Source organism: Panthera leo, chromosome B1 (genome assembly GCF_018350215.1).
Source record: "Panthera leo isolate Ple1 chromosome B1, P.leo_Ple1_pat1.1, whole genome shotgun sequence".
NCBI lineage: Eukaryota > Metazoa > Chordata > Mammalia > Carnivora > Felidae > Panthera > Panthera leo.
The window spans coordinates 78,422,676-78,447,337 of NC_056682.1; the positions used below are offsets into that span (position 1 = coordinate 78,422,676).

General features: G+C 36.8%; 1 long non-coding RNA gene across 3 annotated transcripts in view; it reads right to left on the bottom strand.

Annotated features, from left to right (window-relative positions):
* The window catches only part of LOC122216970, a 75,834-nt gene extending 52,193 nt beyond the window's left edge, over positions 1 to 23,641 (bottom strand). For 2 of the 3 annotated variants that reach the window (XR_006201215.1, XR_006201216.1), the window contains exons 1-2: positions 23,566 to 23,641; positions 18,389 to 18,556 (exon numbers count right to left, since the gene is read on the bottom strand). This is a non-coding gene — a long non-coding RNA (uncharacterized LOC122216970). Of the gene's footprint in view, positions 1 to 15,712; positions 15,825 to 18,388; positions 18,557 to 23,565 lie in introns of those variants that run through there. The other variant, XR_006201217.1, reaches the window with a different exon arrangement.
* Positions 23,642 to 24,662: the final 1,021 nt, after the last annotated feature.

The window sequence follows — 24,662 nt, forward strand, 5'->3', positions numbered from 1 at the left end:
GCTAAGTCTGTACTTGTATATATTTCCCTCTTAGAACTGCTTTTGCTGTGTCTCAAAGATTTTAGACCCTTGTGTTTTCATTTTCAATTATCTCCATGCATGTTTTAGTTCTTCTTTGATATCTTCATTGACCCATTGGTTGTTTAATATCATGTTATTTAGCATCTACATATTTGTGTTTTTACCAGTTTTTTTTCTTTCGATTAATTTCTAATTTCATACCATTTTGGTCAGAAATGTGCATGATATAATTTCAAAATTCTCAAATTTATTGAAACTTGTTTTGGGTCTAATACATGACATATTCTGTAGAATGTTCAAAGTGTACTTGGAAAAAATATGTACTCTGTTGGTTTTTGATTCTGTATATATCCATTATATCCACCTAGTCTAATGTGTCATTCAAAAACACTGTTTCCTTGTTGTTGTTCTATCTGGATGATCTATCCATTGTTGTAAGTAGAGTGTTAAAGTCCCCAACTATTATTCCATTACTATAAATTTCTCCCGTTATGTCCTTTAATATGCATTTTATGTATTTAGGTGTTCCAATGTTGGGTGCCTAGGTATTTATATTGTTATATACTCTTGTCGGATTGATCCCTTTAACATTATATAATGCCTTTCTTTGTCTCTTGTTAGTCTTTGTTTTAAAATCTATTTTGTCTGATGTAAATCTTGCTACCCTGGCTATTTTTTCATTTCCATTTGTATGGTGAATGTTTTTCTATACCTTTACTTTCAGACTATAGACATCTTTAGATCTCAAGTAAATCTCTTATAAGCAGCATATAGATGGGTCTTATTTCTTTATTCATTCAGTCACCCTACCTTTTGATGATAGTATTCAGTCTATTTACATTTAGATCAATTATTATTATTTTTTAATTTATTTATTTTGAGAGAGAGAGAAAACAGTAGGAGAGGGGCAGAGATAGAGGAGAGAGAGAAATCTAAGCAGGCTCTGCTTTGTCAGCACAGAGTGTGACATATGCCTCAAACTCACAAACCATGAGATTATGAACTTTTAATTAATTTATTTATTTGAAGAGAGAGAGAGTAAGAGTGTGGGTAGGGAAAGGTCAGGAAAAAAAGCAGAGAGAGAATTCCAAGCAGCCTCCATGCTCAGCACAGAGCCTGACACGGGGCTCAAATCCACAAATCATGAGATCATGACCTGAGCCAAAATCAAGTGTGGGATGCTTAACCTACTGAGCCACCTAGGCACCCCTAAAGTAATTATTGATAGATATGAACTCGTTGTCACTTTGTTAATTGTTTCTGGTTGCTTTTGTAGTTGTTCTCTGTTCCTTCTTCTCTTGCTCTCTTTCTTTGTGATTAATTAGTTTCTGTAGTGTTATGTTTGGCTTTCTTTGTTTTAATTTTTATGTATCTATTATAGGTTTTGGATTTGGATTATGAGCCATGAGGTTCATATATAACATCCTAAGTTTATAGCAGTCTGTATTAAGTTGATGGTCATTTATTTTCAAACACATTCTTAAAACACTATTTTTAACTCCATCCTCCATCTTTTTTATATATATATTGTCATATTTCACATTTTTTATTCATAATTTTCTTATGTCTAATTATGGCCTTTTTTTCCCAATTAACAAAGTCTCTTTAACCTTTCTCATAAGGCTGGTTTAGTGATGATAAATACTTATAGCTTTTGTTTGTCTAGGAAATTCATCTCTCCTTAATTTCTAAATGATAAACTTGTTGAGTAGAGTATTGTTGGTTTCAGTTTTTTCCTTTATGCACTTTGACTATTTCATCCTGCTTTCTTTTGGACTACAGTTTCTGTTGAAAAATCAGCTGATATCCTTATAGTGTTTTCCTTGTACATAACTTTATGCTTCTCTCTTGATGCTTTTAAAATTCTATATTTTTAATTATTATGTATCGTGATATAGATGTCCTTGTGTTTATCCTGTTAAAATACTCTGCTTCTTGAACCTGGATGTCTATTTCCTTCCCTAGGTTAGGAAACTTTTCAGCTATTATTTCTTCAAATAAGATTTTTGTTCTTTTCTTTTCTTCTTTATCTAGGACCCTAAAATATAAATGTGTATTCTTTTGATGTCATTCAAGAGATTGTTTAGCCTATCCTCATTTGTTTTTATTTTTTTCTCTTTTGCTGTTCAGCTTAGGTGCTTTCCACTACACTGCTTCCAGATTGCTAATATGCTAATCTGTTGATTTCTTCTAGTGTATTTTTCATTTCACTTATTGAATTCTTCATGTCTGGCTAGTTCTTTTCATATTCTCTTTCTCTTTAATGAAAGTCTTACTGAGTTCTTTCACTCTTCACTCCAGCTTGGTACACATCTTTATGATCATTTTAACCCTCTTTATCGGGCATATTTATTATCTCTATTTCATTTACTTCTTTTTCTGAAGTTTTTGTTTTATTCTTTATTTTGGAGCATTTTCCTCTGTCTCCCTATTTTGCTTGAATTTCTATGTTTGTTTCTATGAATTAGGCACATAGTTACTGCTCCTAAACTTGAAGGAATGGTCCTGTGTATCTGCCCCTATGTAGGTTGTGTGTGCTTGGTGATTTTTAATGGCTTACTGGAGTTGTGGCTTGCATGGGCTGGAGGTTGTGGGGCACTCTGTGCTAGAGCTTCCCTGGTGGGATGGCTGGAGCTGAAGTGGGTGTGGGCTATGGTGGTTCTAAGGTTCTCTGTTCAGAGGGTGCCCTAGCAGGACAGCTGAATCTGAAATGGGTGAAAGCCAAGTGGTCCTAGGGCTCTACACACCAAGGGCACCAAGGAGGATAGCTGAAGCCAAAAGGGATGTAAGTTGGGGTATTCCAGGACTCTCAGAAGGTGCCCTGGGAGGGAGAATGGAGCTGAGGCAGGATGTAGGCCAGGAAATGCCAGGGCTCTGTGTAGCAAATGCTCATTTCAGGACAGCTGAAGCTGAAGTGGGTGCAAGCTGGGATGTCTCAAGGCACTCCATGCAGGGGGTGTCCTGGCAAGACAACTAGAGCTGAGGCAGTGTGCATTACAGGAGGTTCTTGTATTCTCTGTACAAAAGGCACCCTGGAAGAATAGCTGAGATTGAAGTGGGTGTAAATTGGAGTATTTTAGAATTCTCTATACAGAGGGTGGCCTGGAAGAGTGCCTGGAGCCAAAGTAGGGTACAAGCCAGGAGGCCCTAAGGTCTTCCACACAGGGGACTCCCTTGGAGGACAGCTAAAGCTGAAGTAGGGGCTGGTGTGGTGCCTGGGCTATCTGCACAAAGTGTGCCCTGGAAGGATATATGAAGCTGAAGGAGGGTCAAGCTGGGACAATTTCAGGGTGCTCAGCACAGAGGGCACACTAGCTGGGCACTGGGAGCTGAGGTCAGCCTGGGTGGGGGTGTTCCAGGGTGCTCTGCACAGGGCATGCCCTGGCAAAGTGGCTATAACTGACACTGGCATGGGCCAGGGGTTCCCAGAATGCTCCATGTAGGGGGCATCGTGGCAGGGCAGCTGAATCTGAAGCAGGTATCATCCAGGGGGTACCCTAGCAAGCTATCTAAAGCTGAGGTGGTATGGGCCTGGAGTGTTTTAGGGTGTTTGTGCCTGTGTCACCTTGGTATAAATGCTGGAGCTGTAATGAGTGCTGACCAGGGGTTTTGGAACCACCCTGTGGCCTTTTTGATGGGATGGCTGGGGCTAGTTTGGGCCAGGGGTCTGGGGCTTACTGAAGCAGCGGGCATGTTCTGGAACCAAGACCCTTCATTAAGTAGTCTGTTCTTTCAAGGTAGATGGGAGCATAGACCATGTCCACCAGCCCATCCCACCCAGAGAGAGTTCCAGAAGCTCCCCTATCATTTGGCAAAGTTCTAGGGCTGGATCTTTATACACTAGCTGCTCTTTTAAACTGGGACTTTTTTCTGTGCTCCAGGACAAATGAATCTGTTTCTAGTCCCTCAGTACTATCCCTCCCCACTGCAGTTCACAGTGTTGAGGGTAGGGGTTCCTTTTGTTACCCTGTCTCTGTCTCTTTTGCCATTCTCTTCTGCCATTCTATCTTTTGTTGTTCAGAAGCTGTTCAGTCTACCGTCAGTTCTTCAGGAGGAATTGCTCTATAAATAGGTGTAATTTGGTGTGTTCATGGAGGACGTGAGTTCAATGTCTTCCTATGTCACTATCTTGGGCCAGAGCCAGTTAGATTATTTCTATAAGCCATATATATATATATATATATATATATATATATATACACACACACACACATATATACACTTATATATACACATATATAGTGTATATTTATACACATATGTAAAATTTATATTGTGCATGTGTATAAAATATGTATATTTTATACATATAAAATTATATATGTATGTAAATTTTATTTATGTACATATATGTATAATTTTATAGATTTATAAATTATATATATATATATAAATTCTATATATAATTAAAATACTATAAGGCTTTTATATATATATAAAAATTCTATATTTTTCAAATGTTGATTTTTCACTTATTCAAAAATGTGCTAGGATTATTCAAGGCATGAAAGATCCAGTAGTGACCAATAGAGACAAAAGCTTTCTCTATTCTACAGGAGAGAAGATAGGCCATTAATAAAAATAAAGAAATCAAAGGTGTCATGTATTAGATGGTATACATGCTATGAAGACAATTAAATAGGAGGTGGTATAAATATGGATGGCTGGAGAAGGAGGGATTTGTGATTTTAAACAAGTGGTCCAGCAGGGCCCCAGGATGCAGGTGCCATTTCATCAAAGACCCCAAGGAGATGAGGGACTTGTTTTGAGGATATCCAGGTAGGGGAATAGCAAATGAGGTGGTCTGAGTCAGGAGTATGCCTGATCCATTCCAAAGCCAGGCTTTGAACCCAAGCTCTCTGACACCAATGCCTGGGTTTGGCTATGTAAAAAATAGAGCAAGATCTCTGATGACCATCTAATCAACTAACTATTCTGCCTATTACAGCAGCTCCAGAGACCCTTCAGAGGACAACTGCATCTTCTTGCATATTATTTTCAAATGTTGACTTTATCCCAATTTTCTCAGTAGCCATTAAGGCTCTGTAGCCATTTAAGGCCTCAGCAACATCTCAGAGAATGTTCTTAATGGTTTTACAGTAGTGGTAATTTAACAAACTTTAAAGCAAAGAACATAGGTCAGATATGTGTCAATTAACACTTCTCACTTATATTTTCTTCACAGAAAGTTTTAATCCTTATATGAATATGATACATTATCAGATTCAGTTTAGGTAGTTCCCAAGATTGAATCAGCCCCATCAGGGTCCCAGTCTTCAGTCCATGGCTGCCTGTTCAAGTAGACAGCTCAAACTGCCACCATTGTTTCTTCCTCTTAGTACCCTGTCATTTGCTATCATGGTGGTTCTTGGAATCAAGTTCAACCTCCTATGAAGGCTACAACTCCTTCAACATTTCTAAGCTCAGATGATACACCACACTGTGATATGTGGAATCTGTTTACTCAGTGACTATCGGGAGGGGTAGCTGACAAAGTCAGAAGTATTAATGGCCCATGAGGTGAACTTTGACCAATGAGAGAGAGGAGACACGAAAGAAAGGGCAAGTAAATCCCTCTCCCCTTCCTCTCTAAGATGGGATTTGTCAAGCAGTCAAAGGGTCATTCTGACCTTCCTTTTATTTTTTCAGTTTTGTTGAAATACAGACATGTTCATTTATTTACTTATTGTCTATGGCAACTCCATTCTACAACAGAGTGAGTAATTGTGGCCTAGACTATATGCCCTGCTTAGTCTAACTATTTACTCTTTGGCCTTTTACACATAAATTCTGTGGACCCCTGCCCTAAAGTGGAAACTCTGAGGCAGGACCTGTTTGGAAAACAGTGTGCAAAATCAAGCAATCAGTTATATTTCTTGTGAAGCTAGAACCAGCTTGTCTATGTATCCTTTTGTATGTTCATTCCCTCTTTCCCTGCCTCACTTTATCTTTTGCCTCAGATCTGCTGCTACTACCAATAAAACTTGAGAAATTAAGCTTTGTCACAGACTCCATTTTCTAAAGAACCAAGGGTAAAAAGAGGTATAGATCTAAGACCGAAATTCATGAATTTTATTTTTCCTACATGTGTTGATTCCCTCATAAATCTCATTAACCCATTAAAGATAATATAATCAGTTTCTAGTTCTTCTATGTTAATTTGAAGTAGTTTTATAAAGTCATTATACTTGTAAGATCTCTGAAATTCCATACTGAATTTCCATACTGAGACCATACTGAAATTCCAGACCGATTTTACTTGTACTGTATATTTTCAGAAGTCATTTTGCAATCCAGGATTCCTCTTGACTGTAGGATCATTTTATTTGGTAGTACACAATAAGAATCTCTAGTGTTTTCCAAGGTCATATTTAATAAGTATTGTGGACAGCAACCTGTATCTATCAAGGCCCAATGTCTTCTCTTCCCTTTTATATTCGACTCCCCAATAACTAAGTTCACCCACCACAAAAAGTTCTCTATTTTTCCCTGCTATATTTTTTCTATAAATTGTAAAGATTTAACTTATAAGTTCTATTAAACCACAAATAGAACACTCATTTTAAGCCTAAAGAAAAGCATTTGATACTGAGTCTGATAAGAAATGGAATACATGTTATAGAAAGAAGGTGTATGGCCAGGAAGCCTTCAAAAATGCATGTTGTAGCTGGCACTGTCTTTCCCCACACCCTTCTTACTAAGGAGTGTCCTTTGAGGAAAGAATAGTATTAAAAGTAACATCAACTTGAATTTGATCAGAGCTGTCAGTCTACCGAAAACCAAAGATGAAAGAGATAGTTGCTGTGGGTATATTAGAGATTTAGCCTAATCTTCTGTCATGCCCTCTCTGCATCTCTGGTTATGATGATCTAGAACAGATCTGGTCAGAGAATTAGTGACTGACTCTATCAAAAACTATTTGCTGAGTCTCCCTTGCATAGTGCCAATGTTGTCTGGAACTTTCTCAATGAAGTTCAATCTTGAGAGAACCTCTTGGAACATAATTGTGGAAAAGGAATTGCCTTGGTTCCATCTTCAGGTTCTCCTCCAAGCTCTTAAGCCAAAACAGTGATCTGCCATCCAACTGCTGGGAGGCCAACTCAACAGCTATGCCATTTTGTTACCAGTTTGACATTTTTAGTTACATATGACCACAGAAAGAATCATGACCAGACTTTGGAAATCAACATTGAAATGGAATGGTGGCAATCACAGAAACCAGGGACTGTGCTTCCCTTTACAGTGACCACATTCTTCCCAGCCTCCTCAACTTCTGCCTTTCATGCTTAGGGAAAATCATTCGTGAGTTTGGAAAATGAACTGAAATCGAAATTTCACTAAAATATTTTAATGCTTTGATTTAGCCACAGAACTTTCTCTTTCAGTTAAATGCTATTTATATATCCATTGAGAAAATGATTGAGAAAAGAAATTTGAGAAAAGAAATTAATTCACAGATCACTGCCTTTGCTTGCATTTAGGTACCGGCCTTGAAGAAGCCATAACATTTTAATTAATAAATTAAAACATTCCTTTGGTGTTGCTATCAATGATATACATCTGTTTCAGTTACAAAAGCAAACTAGCAATAATTATTTAAAACATTAGAGGGGTGCCTGGGTGGCTCAGTCGGTTGAGCATCCGACTTCGGCTCAGCTCATGATATCACAGTTCGTGAGTTCGAGCCCCGTGTTAGGCTCTGTGCTGACAGCTCGCAGCCTGGAGCCTGCTTCAGATTCTGTGTCTCCCTCTCTCTGCCCCTTCCCAGCTCATGCTCTGTCTCTTAAAGATGGATAAACATTAAAAAAAATTTTTTAATTAAAAAAAACTAGAAAAAGTCTGTAAATGTATAATGCATTTGGAACCAAATGCAAACCCTTTAACTTCTGTGTGATTAAAATCCAGTAAAGCTCAAATAAGATTTTTCAAAATATTCATATATATAATATTTATGATTGGCTTTCCTTATATTTATGTACAGTCCAGAGAAATAAAAACCCATATAGACCGAGAAAGAAAAATCAAATGCCTATTTTAACTTTGCTATTACAAAAATTACCTACCTTTATGGTTCTTCAACTTTAGAATCATCTTTTAGAGGTCCACTTCAGGACATTAAGTATTCAGACTATTATAGACAAAATTTTCTTTTTTTTTTAATTTTTTTGATGTTTATTTATTTTTGAGAGAAAGAGAGAGACAGAGCGTGAGCAGGGGAGGGGCAGAGAAAGAGGGAGACAGAATCTGAAGCAGGCTCCAGATGGAGCCAAATGGGCCATAGCAACTACTTTTTTTGTTAATTGAAGTGTAGTTGACATGCAACATTGTATTAGTTTCAGTTCTGTTTTTAATTGTTTTTTGAGGAGTCTCCACATTGTTTTCCATAATGGCTGCACCAGTTTACATTCTTAACAGTGCACAAGGGTTCCCTTTTCTCCCTTTTCTTACATCCTCACTAGTACCTGTTATTTGGTAACACCAATTCTGACTGATGTAAGTTGATATCTCATTGTAGTTTTAATTTGCATATCCCTGATGATTAGTGATATTGAGCATCTTTTCATGTGTCTGCCTGTTGGTCATCTGCATGTCTTCCCTGGAGAAATGTCTATCCAGATCCTCTGCCCATTTTTAATTGGATTATTGGGCTGTTTTAAATCTTGAGTTGTTTCAGTTCTTTATATATTTTGGATATTAGCCTCTTACTGGTTATATCATTTGCAAAAATCTTCTTCCATTCAGTAGGTTGCCTTTTCCTTTTGTTGATCCTGTTATTCACTGTACAAAAACTTTTTAGTCTAATTTAGTCCCATTTATTCATTTTTACTTGTGTTGCTCTTGCCTCAGATCAAAAACAATATTGCTGAGACCAATGCCCAAGAGCTTACTACCTGTTATATTATAGGAGTTTTATGGTTTCCTGTCTACATTTACTTTTTAATAATTTTTAATGTTTATTTATTTTTGAGAGACAGAGCACAAGCGGGGGAGAAGCAGAGAAAGAGGAAGCAGGCTCCAGGCTCTGAGCTGTCATCACAGAGCCTGATTTGGGGCTCAGATCCACATACTGTGAGATCATGACCTGAGCCCAAGTCGGACATTTAAACGACTGAGCCACCCAGGCACCTGTCTACATTTAGTCTTCAAAACATTTTGAATTTTTTTTGTATACGTTGTAAAAAAAAAAAAAAAAAGTGGTCCAGTCTCATTTTTTTGCATGTAGTTGCCCAGTTTTCCCAATACCATTTACAAAAGAGAATGATTTTGCCCTGTTATATGTTCTTTCCTCCTTTGTTGAAGATTAACTGACTGTATGAGTTTATTTCTGAATTCTCTATTCTGTTTCATTGATCTATGTGTCTATTTTTGTGGCAGTACAATATTGTTTGGATTATTATAGCTTTGTAGTATAATCTGAAGTCAGAGAGCACTGTACCTCCCACGTTTTTCTTCATTCTCAAGATTGCTTTGGCTTTTTGGGGGCTTGTAATTCCATACAAATTTTAGGATTCTTCCACTTCTGTGAAAAGTGCTATTGGTATTTTGAATAATGATTCCTTTGAATCTGTAGATTTCTTTGAGGAGTATGGACATGTTAACAATATTCTTCAAATCCGGGAGTACAGTATATCTTTCCAGGTATTTGTGTAGTCTTCAGTTTTTTTCATTAATGTTATATAGTTTTCAGAGAATAGATCTTTCACCTCCTTGGTTAAATTTATTCCTAGGAATTTTATTTTTTGATGCAGTTGTGAATGGGATTGTTTTCTCAATTTCTCTCTCTGATAGTTAATTATTAGTGTATATAAATGCATTAAAAAGTTTAAAAAATGGGGGGGGGGGAGCACCTGGGTGGCTTAGTCAGTTGAGCGTCTGACTTCAGCTCAGGTCATGATCTCACGGTTCATGAGTTTGAGCCCCACGTCTGGCTCTCTGCTGACAGCTCAGAGCCTGGAGCCTGCTTCAGATTCTGTGTCTCCTTTCTCTCTGCTCCTCCCCTATCATGCTCTGTCTCTCTCTGTCTCTCAAAAAAAATAGTTAAAAAAATGCAGTAGATTTATGTATCCTGCAACTTCATTGAATTCATGATTACTTCTAGTAGTTTTTTGATGGAGTCTAGGGTTTTCTATATGTAGTATCATGTCATCTGCAAATAGTGACAATTTTACTTCTTTTCTAATATGAATAAATTTATTTATTTTTCTTGTCTGATTGCTGTGGCTAGGATGTCCAATACTATGTTGAATAAAAGTGGTGAAAGTGGGCATCCTTGTCTTGTTCCTGATCTTAAAGGAAAAAGCTTTCAGCTTTTCACCATTGAGTATGATGTTAGATGTGGGTTTTTCAAATATGGCCTTTATTATGTTGAGGTATTTTCCCTCTTTTTTCTACTTCATCAAGTGTTTTTATCATGAATGGTTGTTGAATTGTATCAATGCTTTTTCTGCATCTATTGAGATGCTCTTCAATGGTATATCATAGTGATTGATTCATGGATATTCTACCATTCCCATATCTCTGGATTAAATCCCACTTTATCATGGTGTATGTTCTTTTTAATTTATTGGAGAATTTGGCTTGCTAAAATTTTGTTGAAGATTTTTACATCATAGTTTATCAGGGATATCACCCTGTAATTATTGTGTGTGTGTGTGTAGTGTCTTTGCCTGGTTTTGGTGTTATGTAATTATGGCATCATAGAATGAGTTTGGAAGCATTCTTTCATGTTCAACTTTTTGGAATTTTTTGAGAAAGATAGTATAAACTCCTATTTAAATGTTTGTTGGAATTCACCAGTGAAGCTGTCTGGTCCTGAACATTTGTTTGCTGGGGTTTTTAAACTTATGATTCAACTTCATTACTAGTAATTGGTGTATTCAAATTTTCTACTTTTTCCTGATTCTTCTTGGAAGGTTGTGTTTCTAAGAACGTATCTATTTCTTTTTTTTTTTTAATTTTTTTAATGTTTATTTATTTTTGAGAGAGACAGAGACAGAATGCGAGTGGGTTAGGGGAAAAGAGAGAGGGAGACACAGAATCCCAAGCAGGCTCCAGGCTCTGAGCTGTCAGCACAGAGCCTGACACGGGGCTTGAGCCCATGAGCTGTGAGATCATGACCTGAGCCAAAGATGGTTGCTCAACCAACTGAGCCACCCAGGCGCCCCAGAATGTATCTATTTCTTCCACGTCATCCCAGTTGTTTTAGTCTCTTATGATTCTTTGTATTTCTGTGGTATCCATTGTAAGTTCTCCTCTTTCATTTCTGATTTTATTTACTTGGGCGCTCTTTTTCTCTTTTTATTGATGATTCTGGCTAAAAGTTTATCAATTTTGTTTATTTTATGAAAGAAACTTTAGTTTCATTGATGTTTTCTAGGTATTTTTTGTTTGTTTGAATTTCTATTCAATTTATTTCCACGCTGATCTTTATTACTTCCTTCCTTCTACTAACTTTGGGCTTTGTTCATTTTCTCATTCCCTTAGGTATAAGGTTAGATTATTTATTTGAGATTTTTTCTTATTTCTTGAGGTAGGCCTGTATTGTTATAAACTTTCCTCTTAGAACTGCTTTTTCTGCATCTCATAGATTTGGGGACATTGTGTTTCTATTTTCATTTGTCTAAAGGTATATTTTAATTTCTTCTTTGGTATCTTCATTGACCCTATGGTTATTTAGTAGCAGGTTCTTAGCCTCCTTGTATTTGTGGTATTTTTAGGGGTTTTTTTCTTGTAATTGATTTCCAGTATCATACTTTTGTGGTTGAAAAAGATATTTGATGTGATTTCATTTTTCTTAAATTAATTGAGCCTTGTTATGTGGTCTAATATGTGGTCTATCCTAAAGACTATTCTATGTGGACCTGAAACCAATGTATATTATGCTTCTTTTTGATGAAATGCTCTGTATATAACTATTAAGGTTATATCTGGTTTAAGGTATCATTAAGGTTAATGTTTATTTATTGATTTTCTGTCCAGATGACCTATACATTGATGTAAGTGGGGTGTTAACGTCCCCTACTATTGTTGTGATATTGCCATTTTCTCCTCTTATGTCTGTTAATATTTGCTTTATGTATTTAAGTGCCCCTATGTTGTGTGCATAGATATTTACAAGTGTTATATCCTATTGTTGGATTGATCCCTTTATCATTATGTAAATCACTTCTTTTTTTTTTCTTGTTACAGCTTTTTTTTAAGGCTAATTTATGTGATATAAGTATTACCACCCCAGTTTTCTTTTTGTTTATATTTTCATGGAATTACTTTTTCCATCCTTTAACATTCCATTTGTATGTGTCTTTAGATCTGATATCAGTCTCTTGTAGGCAGCACATGTGTGAGTCTTATTTTTTTTAATATATTCAGTCACCCTATGTCTTCTGATTAGAACATTTAGTCCATTTACATTTAAAGCAATTATTGATAGATATGCATTTATTGTCATTTTAATGATTGTTTTCTCATTGTTTTTGTAGTTGTTCTCTGTTCCTTTCTTCTCTCTTGCTCTCTTCCCTTGTGATTTGGTTACTTTCTTTAGTGTTGTTTATATTCCTTTCTGTTTATTTTGTGTGTATCAGTTAACAAAATAGACGTTTTTTGGTTTATGATGACTATAATGTTGATATATAATACTCTATGTACATAGCAGTCAATTTTAAGTTAATGGTCACATAAGTTTGAACACATTCTAAAGCACTACATTTTTACTCTTCCCTCCTCCACATTTAATGTCACATTTGCAACTTTTATTTTGTGTACCCCTTAACTAATTATTTTAGATATATTTGCCTTACTACTTTTGTCTTTTAACCTTCATACTAGCTTTATATGTAGTTGATTAACTACCTTTACTATATGTTTGCTACTGGTGAGATTTTTTTCATAATTTTCTTATTTATAGTTATAGTCTTTTCTGCTTAAAGAAGTCCCTTTAACATTTATTGTAAGGCTGGTTTAATGGTGATGAACTCCTTTAACTTTTGTTTGTCTGGGAAACTCTTTATCTGTCCTTGAAGTCTGAATGATAACCTTGCCAGGTAAAATATTCTTGTTTTTTTCCTTTTGGCACTTTACATATATCCTGCCACTCCCTTCTGCTCTGCAAAGTTTCTGGTGTAGAATCTGCTGATAGCCTTAGGCAGTTTTTATTGCATAAATTGCATAACAATTTGTATTTCTCTTGGTGCTTTTAGATTGCCTCTTTATCTTTAACATTTGATATTTTAATTATTATGTGTCTTTGAGTTCATGTTGTCTGGTGTTATTTATGCTTCCTGGACCTGGGTGTCCTTTTTTTCTCCAGGTAAGGGAAGTTTCTAGGTATTACTTACTCAAATAATGTTTCTACCCTTTTCTCTCTCTCTCTCTCTCTCTCTCTCTCTCTCAGACTCCTTTAATATGATTTTTTTAATGTTTATTTATTTTTGAGAGAGAGAGCACATAAGTAGGGGAGGGGCACAGAGAGACAGAGGCACAGAATCTGAAGAAGGCTCCAGGCTCCGAGCTGTCAGTACAGAGCCCAACATGGGGCTTGAACTCATGAGTAATGAGATTGTGACCTGAGCTGAAGCTGGACATTTAACTGACTGTGCCACCCAGGAACACCATGATTTTTAATATGCTTGATGTTGTCCCATAGATTGCTTAACATATCTTTATTTTTTATTATTTTTTGTGTGTGTTCATTTGGATGATTTCTACTACTCTGTCCTCCAGATTGCTGATCTGTTCTTTTGCTTCCTTTAATCCATTTGATTCCTCCTAGTGTTTTTTTTCTTTTTTTTTTTTACAGCTCTAATTGGTTTTATTTTTATTTTTGTATATCCTATCTCTTTGTTGAAAATACCACTCTGTTCATCCATTCGTCTGAATTTGATGAGCATCTTTATGACCATTATTTTCAACTCTTTATCTGGTAGATTGCCTATATCCATTTCATTTAGCTCTTTTTCTGAAGTTTTGTCTTGGTCTTTCATTTAGAACATATTTCTCTGTATCTTCATTTTATCTAATTCTCTGGGTTTTTTTTCTATGTATCAGGTAGATAGATGAGTTATGTTCCCTGGTCTCAGAGTAGTGTCTTTATGAAGAGGGTTCCCTGTGGGACTTTGTACTGCAAACTTTCCCTGGCCACCTGAGCCACTTGCCCTAGGAGTGACCCCTGTGTGGACTGCATTCATCATCCTGTTATGTCTGGATCATGATTTTTGTAGACTTGCTGATGTGACAGCCTCCTGCTAAGGAGGCTGTCTGTCAAGTCTGGCCATGAATTTTATGGGCATGCTGGTGATCAGGGCTGGCCCATGGCCTGTCTGAATCTGTGGCCTGGAAATGACTATTGCAGGCACTATGGTATGCAGGCTGTCCCCCAGTGCAACTGGCTGCAGGGTCTGGCTGCAATAGCTGTGGGCTTACTGATAGGCTTAGTGGTAGTCCAGCTATCACTATTATAGGCATTTTAGTGTGTGGGGCTGGCCCCAGAGTAGGGCCACTTGGGAGTGGTTTCAGTGCCAGCCAAGTGTTCCCACTGAAAGTGGAAGAGCTGGGGAAGCTACTTGGGAAGGGCTCTGGGGCTGGCCAATGAATACTGCTGGGAAGTTTAGGGTAGCATTCAGCTTATGAGGGGCTCCTGGTAGGCAGATGGGTTTAATAGGGCAGGACCACAGGAGAAAGCCAGGGTGGAGCAAGTGATGCTAGGACAATAGATGGAGAGTTTCAGAAATGGAACCCACCAGCACCAGGCCAGCTAGGTAGAAGGGAAGTAATAAAAACATGGTGCCCACCAGTGCTTTTGTCCCTGAAGAATGTTCCAATATATCCCTGCCCATCTGGCATATATTGAGTAAATTGGTCAATGGATCTCCTTCAAATGTAACCCAAGTGCTTTTCAAACTGTTGCCTCTGCACTTTGATTCTGAGCGAGTGAGATTGTATACACTTTTTAAGAGCAGAGTCTTGGTTTCCTACTGCCTTTCTGTTCTCCCAGACATAAGGCCTATCAGTTTTTAAAGCCAAACACTGGGGGCTCCTCTTTCCAGTGCAGTTCCCCCAGGCTGTAGAGCCCAATCTGGGGCCTAGGACTTCATTCCTCAGAGAGGGCCTCTATGGTTGTAATATTCCACCTGCAATAATTCCTGATCAAACCACATCTTTGCCTTTCCTCCTCATCTCAATATGGATTTTTCTTTGTATTGTTAGTTGTATATGATCTGTTTTGCTAGTTTTGCTAGTTTGTTCTCAGAGATGTGGGTATAGGTTCTCTGTGGGGGAAGGTAAGCTCACGATCTCTCTATTCTGCCATCTGTGGAAATTTCTAATATTTTACAATGCTTTATTTCTAACTCTGAGAGATCTTTAAGGAGATCATATTCCTAGAACCTCAGAGATCTGGCCCACTCTATTATTTTGCCCTGTGCACTAAAATTAGCTATGTCTTGTCAATATGGTAATGCTGGGGCTCAAGTCCTTCACTCTTTAAACCCTATTTCAGTAGGCCAAAACTACTGAAGTGTTTCTGCTTGGGCCATAGACTCTACTTCCTGGTTGGGGGATAACAATGGAGCCATGTTCACTCTTCAATAACATCATATTTGTGTTTCAATCTGTGAAGGAGCTCTTCTACATTGAAAGTTAGAAGAGCCAAGTTTGGTTGGTATATTTGACTAAACATACTTTTGGCTTGCTGGCCCATAAGAAATGTGGATTGAGTGTATATTGCTTCCATTCTTCTTCTTTCTTTTGGTGAACTTTCTCACCAAATAGTTGAAGTGGTGTCCAGTCTGAACTCTTGACCTGTACACCTGAAATTTGAAGTAATTTCCCATTGGTTTTTTAGCTCAGAGTTTCTCATACTTTGTGTAGAGGGAAACTATATTGAATATCTGAAGAAATTCGAAGAAAATAAAGACTTCAGTGAGAGGGAGCGATTCATGCTCTCCCTCTTCTTAATTAAAATACTTCTTTTCTTTGTTTAGCCACATTAACACCCTAAAAAGCCTTAAGAGATTTATCACCATAGGTGTATTAGATTAGACAACATGGTAAACTTTTAATATTCACAGACTTAACATTCATGGTTTCACCAACACTGACTAACCTTAAAGAATTTTAGTTGAACATGTTAGAATCTTACTAACCTCATCATCTACAGCTAACTAAGATCAATTATTCTCTATTTTTCCATGCACACAGTAAAACTCATGAGGTGATACAAATCTTGGCTTATGAAATAAATAGTCCTTAAACAAGTGGGAATTGCTACTGCTAGAGGCAGGAATGAAACAGAATATGAAACCCTATAAGAAAGTTATGGGTCTTAGAATATAAAAAGTTTCATGGGGAAAATAATTTGCTATTGTGATATTCATAAATTTTAATATTTACAAAGCCTTGAGATTGCTCTCCCATGAATTTAAAGTCTGTGGTAAATTTAGGATTTTAAGTAATCATAATATTAAATTACAAGCAAACTATTTATGAGACTGAAAATTTAAGAAACCAAGCATAACCAATTCAGTCACCAAGTCAGCAAAGAGAACAAGTCACAAAAATAAATGTTTTATGAGGAAACGACATAGAGATGGAATATCAATTTAGTCTTCATTCAACATTGGCTTGATTTTCACTCACCACAATGTTTTGGAATCTTGTGTGTTAATACAGGTGAAGAGAATAGATTTTGAGTGTTTTCCATCAAAGAAATCTCTTGTTCACTTTGACATATTTTAAGCTACACTTATGGGACTCAAAACCATTTTTAATTGAAGGAAATAGCCAGCATAAAATCATCTCACAATCTGACTGGTTTATTTTCTTTGACTGAAATGGTTGCTGAGTGTCTTATATTTTTTATGTATTACCCTAGAGCAACAGTCTTTAGATATAGGTTGTATATGATTATGTCAATGGTGTGTTTCTGTTCTGAAAGGTTCTGTAGACAATTACAATGGAAAACAAAGAGTAAAGAAATTCTTTGGAGAATTGAGAATATTTCATTACTCTCTGGAGTGCAGTCACAGCTGGCCAATATAAACCTTTTTGTGAAGCGGCACCCATCTGGCCTTTATGGGCAGGTATTAAACTTCCTATAAGCAGTGTCATCCATCTGGCTTTTATGAATGTATGATGTACTGGGTTCAACTCAAATGATAACATCTGTCCCTATAGATAAGCCAAAGCCAATCTATAAAGATATATCTGCATATCTCTATGATTTACATAATGGGGTGATATGGCTGATAAAAGTAATTGGTGGCACTGTTGCCTTATCCACCCCCCATCATCTATAGTTATTTCAGTGTCTTCACTTAGCCTTCACAAATGCTTCAGAAAATACTTATTACTTAATAGCTGTGTGTATATGTGTGTGTGTACATAAAGTAAACCTGTATGATTTTCTCACCTGTTCAATGATGGCTCAGTTGTTTCTAGCTTAAAAAAACAAACTAAGAAACAAAATAAAATCTAGGAATGAGAAGAGGTTAACTTTCCAAAGCCTATGCTATTTTTCATTAATCTCTCTGTACATACATAATGTTGAAGAACCTGTTTGGCATGTGATAGTGAGGTTCCCTTCATCAACTTGTATGCTATACAGTGTCAAGAATCTAAATCTTTTCCATTTATATGCCTAAACACTCGAACAATTTATCAAAGAACATGCTCATTTCCAGAGCAAGAAGAGATTAGTCATATTAAACATTCAAGACATTGAATGAAACAGAACACTTTGGAAATTATAAAGTAAACATACAAGAATGAATTCTTATCACTCCAACTGTAGGACATCAGAGCTTTCATTAGATATAATATGCAGTGTTTGTTTTAGTAACTAAACCAAAGGTTTTGCATTTACAGAACTGCATTGTTACATAAGATTAACCATTTGTTAAAGCACTGAATCAGATTCTCGTATAACCCTCTTATGTCAGTGTCAAAATAGACTTTCTTGGGTAGACTAAAGTTTCCCCATATGGAAACACACTGATCCCGAGATACTAAAATGAAGCATTAGTAACAACAAGCAGAAAACGCTATCTGGTAAATAGTCCAAAGTGCCCTTGAGTCCCCACTCCAAACCTGGAACTAATAAGGGTTGCTGTGGATGTACTGACATAAATGATATGTTGCGCTCCCTGGTTTTCTTCTACAGAATAGATGTGTGTTGATCACAAAATTATACTTTTGACTTAGGATACACAAGCAATTACTTCTTAATACTTTCTACAGTCACTTATTTATCTCCTCCCAGATATTTATTTTACTAAGAGGAGTGCCCCTATCTAGGCTATGCTACGTTATTATACTCTACTGGCTCTCTCAAGAGAGTTTCTTGTAACTAAAATGGTGATACAGAAAGACTTACTTGCTAGTTGTTCCTTTGGTTACCACTCAGTCAGAGATAGGGTCAAAGAATAAGTGTGCTGCTCTTCCTCCTGTATAGTCATTGTCTGGGAGAGTCATTGTCATTTGTTTCAGATCCATTTAAGGAAATCATTGCTTTGCCCCATCACCCTGGTGATGGTAAAACCATCTGGTGAGGTAGGTAGAGAATTATTTCCTAAATACATTAAATATTTCTGAACCATTCCAATGATCTATTAATTCGCTTCTACTACACAATAATATGTCTTATAAATTAAATATACACAAACACAAACTCACATACATATACACACTAGCCACAATTATATTTTAAATACTAAATTCTCATTCTGTTCAAGTAAAAATATTTTCTGAGTTCAAAGCAAAGAATTCAAAAGGGGATACTATAGTCCACTTCTTTAAGAGGCAAAAAAAGAAAAAAGATTTCTTATTCCACAAATTTCTCTGTGATTTTTGGAAAACGAAATAAAATTTCAATAGAGTCTAATTATCTGTAAAATCATAGTATTTCAGATAAGACACAATTTTTAAGACGTTAAAAATCTTCCATAAAGGAGATATGGTTTTTAGATACAAAGCACACAGTCAAATTAGCTGTGGAAAAAGCTTTGAACATGGATTCTGGGACTAGGATCTGGGTTCTAACCTTGATTTCAGTTTATGAGCTGTCTGACTTTAGTCAATTTATTTTACCTCTCAACTCTTTAGGAGTTGGGAAATACAATGGGAATAATATAATGGGAATAATAATTATAATACATGATGATTGTGAAGATTAAATGATATAATGCATATGAATAAGCGAAGCATAATGGCAGACACATAGTAGATACTCAGTAAATCTGGGTTTTACACCTTTTAGGTTGTAAAGGTTGTAAAGCCTTCTAAAAGCAATGGATAAAAGCCAGTCTATACCCAAGATTTAAAATAAAAATCAATTTCAAAATATAAAAATGGGAGGAGAAATTGTCTCTGGTTTACTATTATAAAAACAATAATTTACTTGAATGAGTATAGACAAAGGAAAAAAAAAAGCATTTCAGGTTTGGAAGATTTCAATAAAAGATCACACCATTTTGCATATTATGACCAGAGAGAATAAAGAGGCTCCTTTTTACTCAGTTGCATAGCTCAGGACATTTCAGAATTCCCCCAAAATGGAAGGTAATCTTGGAAGGAATGGAATGGTCTCTCCAAAGAAAGAACCATCTCCTTGAATCTTTAATGGGATATTCTGATAAAAATGCTAGGCTGAGCCCAAATGAAACAATCAACTCATTAATTTATTTCCCAAGTAATCATTCATCAGATCAAGGTAATTTTCATATCAAAAAGGCCACAGACAAACGATCATTTAGAATACCTAACACTTTGGAAGAATTGGCTAAAATAAGCTGATGAGTTTATTTGCTGGGCAAGTCCCACAATTCTTCTATTTTGAAAAGAGAAAGGATGATGTTGCGGGTCAGGTCCCTGGTAAGCAGATTCTGAGAGGACTGAGGTTTGCATGCACAAAGTTTATTGGAGAGTATCCTTGACATTACCACCTATAGGATGCTAAAAGAAGTACCAATGGGCAGAGAGATGGTAAGCCCCACAACATCCTCAGCCAATCTCATGGGGAGCTCTGAAGCTAGGGATGTGCACAGCTGAATTGTAGGAAATTGGCAAAGGAGCCAACCTTTATATCCTTCTCATTAACCATTAGATTGAAGCTCCCCTGGGAAAGAGGAGTGACTCAATTATTGAGGAAATGGGAACTTAGCTTTATAAGTTAAAGCTCACATATTCCCAGCTTTATACTTCCATACTTCTAGAAACTGGAGGATCAGAAATTCAGTCCCAGGAAGGCAAGATGGGAAGGAGGCTATTTCTGAGACTTTTATTTGGCATTCCTCATTATGATTGCTTTTACATACAGGCGTAGGCTTAGATCTCAATATGGAGTTTCTTTTTGCTACATTCAATTATATATTGGGTGATTGGGGAAATAATCAGTGAGTGGGTCTCTGGACTCCTTGAGTCAAACCTGAGCCAGGTCTTTATTATCTATTCCCCACAGCCTCTTTGTCCAATGTTCCTCAAAATGTTTGGGTCCCTTTCTCAGTATATAGTTGTTAAGTAAGTGCCCAGAGATTCCTTTGCAGAAGTACTAAGGGAATTATTGTCATATACACTTGTCATGATCTTGTTGTGTCCTTCCTTCTGAGAATATTGTCTCTTCTACAGTAAATAAATTATGGATCGATAAACTGGCTCAAATCCAGAAAAGGGGTAAGAGATTTTGACATTTTATTGGGAAGTTGCCTAGCATATTGACAATCTTGATTTATTTTAATGGTGTAGATTGAGCAACACCTTTGCTGACTTCCCATCTATCTTGTCCCTAGAGATGCCATGTTCTGTTAACCATCTCCAGAGCCCTCTGATCTCAGGTGTCCCAGCTACCACTATAGCCTTGCTGCTTGTTACAGTAAATATGCCCAACTGGCTTTTGACATTTAACAATTAGCCTCCCTTAGTTTGGGATCCTATCAATCCCCATTGCTGTCTATTAAGGCAACTCCTACCATCAACTATGGTCTGTGAAGCACAGCCACCATGAAGCTTTTCTATGGTGTTCATGCCCCTTGCCAAAGCTGCTTTAATAAAGGAGTGTCCCCTGGGATTTCTTTTATTTCTTTTTATTTAACGATTTTCTTTTTAAGTAATTTCTACACCCAGTGCAGGGCTCCAACTCACAACCCCAAGATCAAGAGTCACACACTTCACCAACTGAACCAGGCAGTCAGCCTCCTCCCATTTTTAAAGTCTGGGATGTCCTTTACAATGTAGTCATCAGGTGAGTTTTCCAGGCTTACATGGTAGTACATCTACTTTGTGAGACTTTTGATCCCTTCTTCACTGTCTGTCACACGGTGTTTAGCATTCCACTTCACTTAATGTGAACCATCATTTTCCTCAAGCTCTTAATAGTGATTTCCAACTATATGATAGCATCAACTCTCAGTGTCCTTTATCTTGGGAGTTTCCCAGATTGATAAATTCTTCCTTGGGCAACTTTTCACCTGTCTTTGGACAACAAACTATGATTACATTTTAGAAAATTGGGGAGCAACCAAGAAACAGGAAACTGTGCTATCAGAAAATTCCCCAAAATTAGATGACTGTTTATAAAATTAGAAATTTCAAGGTAAAACAGTATTGTGCACAAAGCATTCATTTACAAATCTAATACTATCTTAAGGAGATGGGTGAGATGAAGGAGAAAAATACAATTGGTTTATACTTTTCTTTCTGTGATTTTCCTGTTTTCAGGTATTTTTCTCTTTCTTTCATTTAATAGGACAAGTGAGATAATCTGGTCCTATAACAGTTTGCAGAGGGAATAGCTAATGTGTATAACCACTTGGTCAACACCAGTCTGTGGATACCTTTTAGGACACAATTTCCAAAAGAATCTTCCTCATAGAATATAAAAAGGAATCATGCAAAATGTGGTTATCTGAGATTTAAAAAAAGACATTATACTGAATTTTCCAAGCATAAAACAAGTGGTCATATTCATAGAGGCCAATCTGCATTGACACTGCCTGAGAGAGCCATTCACAATTGCAATTACTCCTTAAATGCCAACCTGAGCATTTCAGCATTTTTTTATCTCAATGCCAGCTGCCCCTATTGCCCCAAAGCACTGCCAATCTTTTTCGTATGCTAGAATTAGAATGTGAAAATGGTGACCAAAAGGAAAAAAAAAAAGGTCAGTTTTCTAAATGGCAACAATATCAAAAATGAGTCCTACTGAACTTGCTGACTACACTAGATAGTTTCTCTGTGAGCAAAGTGACTGCACTTAGCAGCCCAAGCCACTAGAGCTGAAATGACCTCTTGGATACATATTTATTAATGTATATCCACAGTAAATTAGATTTTATTTGTCTCTCAGATCATGGAGAAGTCCTTTCATTCCTTGTAACCTTGAGACAGGTAACCGTAACTGGGGCTGGGGACTTTCTGCATATTGAGAGAAATTTTGAAATATTTGGAAGAACGATGTATTTCTTTTTATTACATATTTGTTTTTCTTTTTATTTCACTTGATATTTTGAGAGATTTGATCTATGTGCTATTAGATCCTTTATACTTAGATTATTAAAGAATGTTTCATAAAATCTATTTGTCATCAAAAAAGGCTTTAGAGGTGTTTCTTTTCTCTTCAAGTTCTTTATTAAAACATACATACAAAGGAAATTATGATATCCCAACTATAAACAAGCACAGACACCAAATGTTTCAAGTGTACTTGGAAATATGACTCTGTGAATTTAGAGTAAAATTTCATCCTTGGCTCATGTTAAAGGTATTCTTTCATCCACTCCTGCCCCATCCTTCCAATGGCTTCTGTGACATAATTTCTGCTTTTTGTCATAGACCCTTTTCAGCTCCCAAGACTACCCCATAGATGGCTCCAATTTTTTTCTTTGGGTTGCTATGCTCTTCATCCACAAAAATGGCATCCCTACCATCAATCATGGCTAGAGAAAGGGAGCTATGCCCACCTGGGGGCTTCTGTTGGTGAGGAAACGCCAACTGATAATGAATGGCACTCCCTGACAGATGCAACTTTTTCTCTTCATTCCTATTTGTCACAAACTCTATTTATATTTCGCTCACTCCTTTCTTTTACTCTTACTCCCTGGATTTTCTAAACTTTTGTCTTTTCTTGTATTTTTTTAACATACTTCCTTTCTTATGACCTAGGTCTTAGAAGAGCTACCCAGGCCATTTGGGTTTTGGGTCCTAGATCTAGGGGTTTAGGTAGGAGGGAGGAGGGAAACTTCATAAAACTGATTGGAATAGAATATCACCTCAGCTCTTAGTGGCAAGACAAAGCACTGAGGCTTCTAAATTCAACCCTAAAGGCAGGTAAATAGTTGTCCTTATCCCTTCCCAGAGAAGAAACAACCCCTGTAGTAGTCTTTCTACTATGTATGTGTCTAAAAGGGGATCCACCCAATTCTATGAACACCCAATTCTACAAAATGCAGCCCAAATTCTGTCTTTAATTTCATTGTCTGAGGTTGGCTATTAATCCTTTGAAAACCTTATCAAGAACATATCATAAGCATCTCAGTTCAAACCACCACCAATATTCACCTGCACAACCACAGAAGCCTGTGAGCCCACAGCCTTTCCCTACTGCTTCCATTCCTCATTCCATACAGAAGGTAGAGTATGTTTTCTAGAATGTAAGTTTGATCACTCATTCACTTCTCCCTTGTAAAACTTACCAAGTCTTGGAATAGCTCTCAGAATAAAGACCAAATTCCATCTCATTCTTGCATCACTGTCCTGTCACCTACACACCCTACAGCCGCCCTTCCTTTTGTTTCCCAGCTACTCATGCTCCCTCCCACTGCAGGGTCTCTGCACTCCCTTTGAGCACAGCACATCTCCCCATCTGCCACCCTCACTCATATCTTCTTCCTCCTCCCTTATGCATCCTTCAGCTCTCAACTCAGGCATTATTTCCTGTTCCTCTGTTAAATGTTCTTATTGTACAATATTCCATTACATCAGAGTTCTTATCTCAGTTTTAATTATACATTCTTGTGATTTAAATCACCATTGCACCACCAGTATAGGGCCTAACACATAAGTGTCACTCAATAATTATTCATTGAATGAATATATGAATTTATAGATAACCATTTATTGCAACTTACCATCACATACCTTATTTTGCCACCAGCTGTTATTATCTGTATACTGAACTAGATGTGGGACTATGGTTTCTGTAGACCTTGCATTTTAACCCATATCTTGATGATGGCAGTTAAATAATAAACACCAATTTCTTCCTTCTGGTCTCACTCATGACATTGTTAAGTGACATCCAGAAATTAAACACTGTTGCTTTGAGAAAGTGCATGTGAAGAGGATGAAATAACAAGCTACACACTGGGAGAAAATACTTACAGATAACCTAGCTGACAAAGGACTATGTGTAGAATATATAAAATAGTCTCAGAACGCAACAGTAAAAAAAAAATCCAGAAAATGGGCAAAAGACATGAACAGACATTTTCTTGGAAATGTTTACAGATGGCAAATAAGCAAAAGTAAAATTGTTTGCTATCATTAGCCACTAGGGAAATGCAAGTTAATGTCACAAGATTTCACCATACACCTATGAAAATATCTAAAATAAAAAACTGACAAAGCTAAGTGATGGCAAAGATACAGAGAACCTG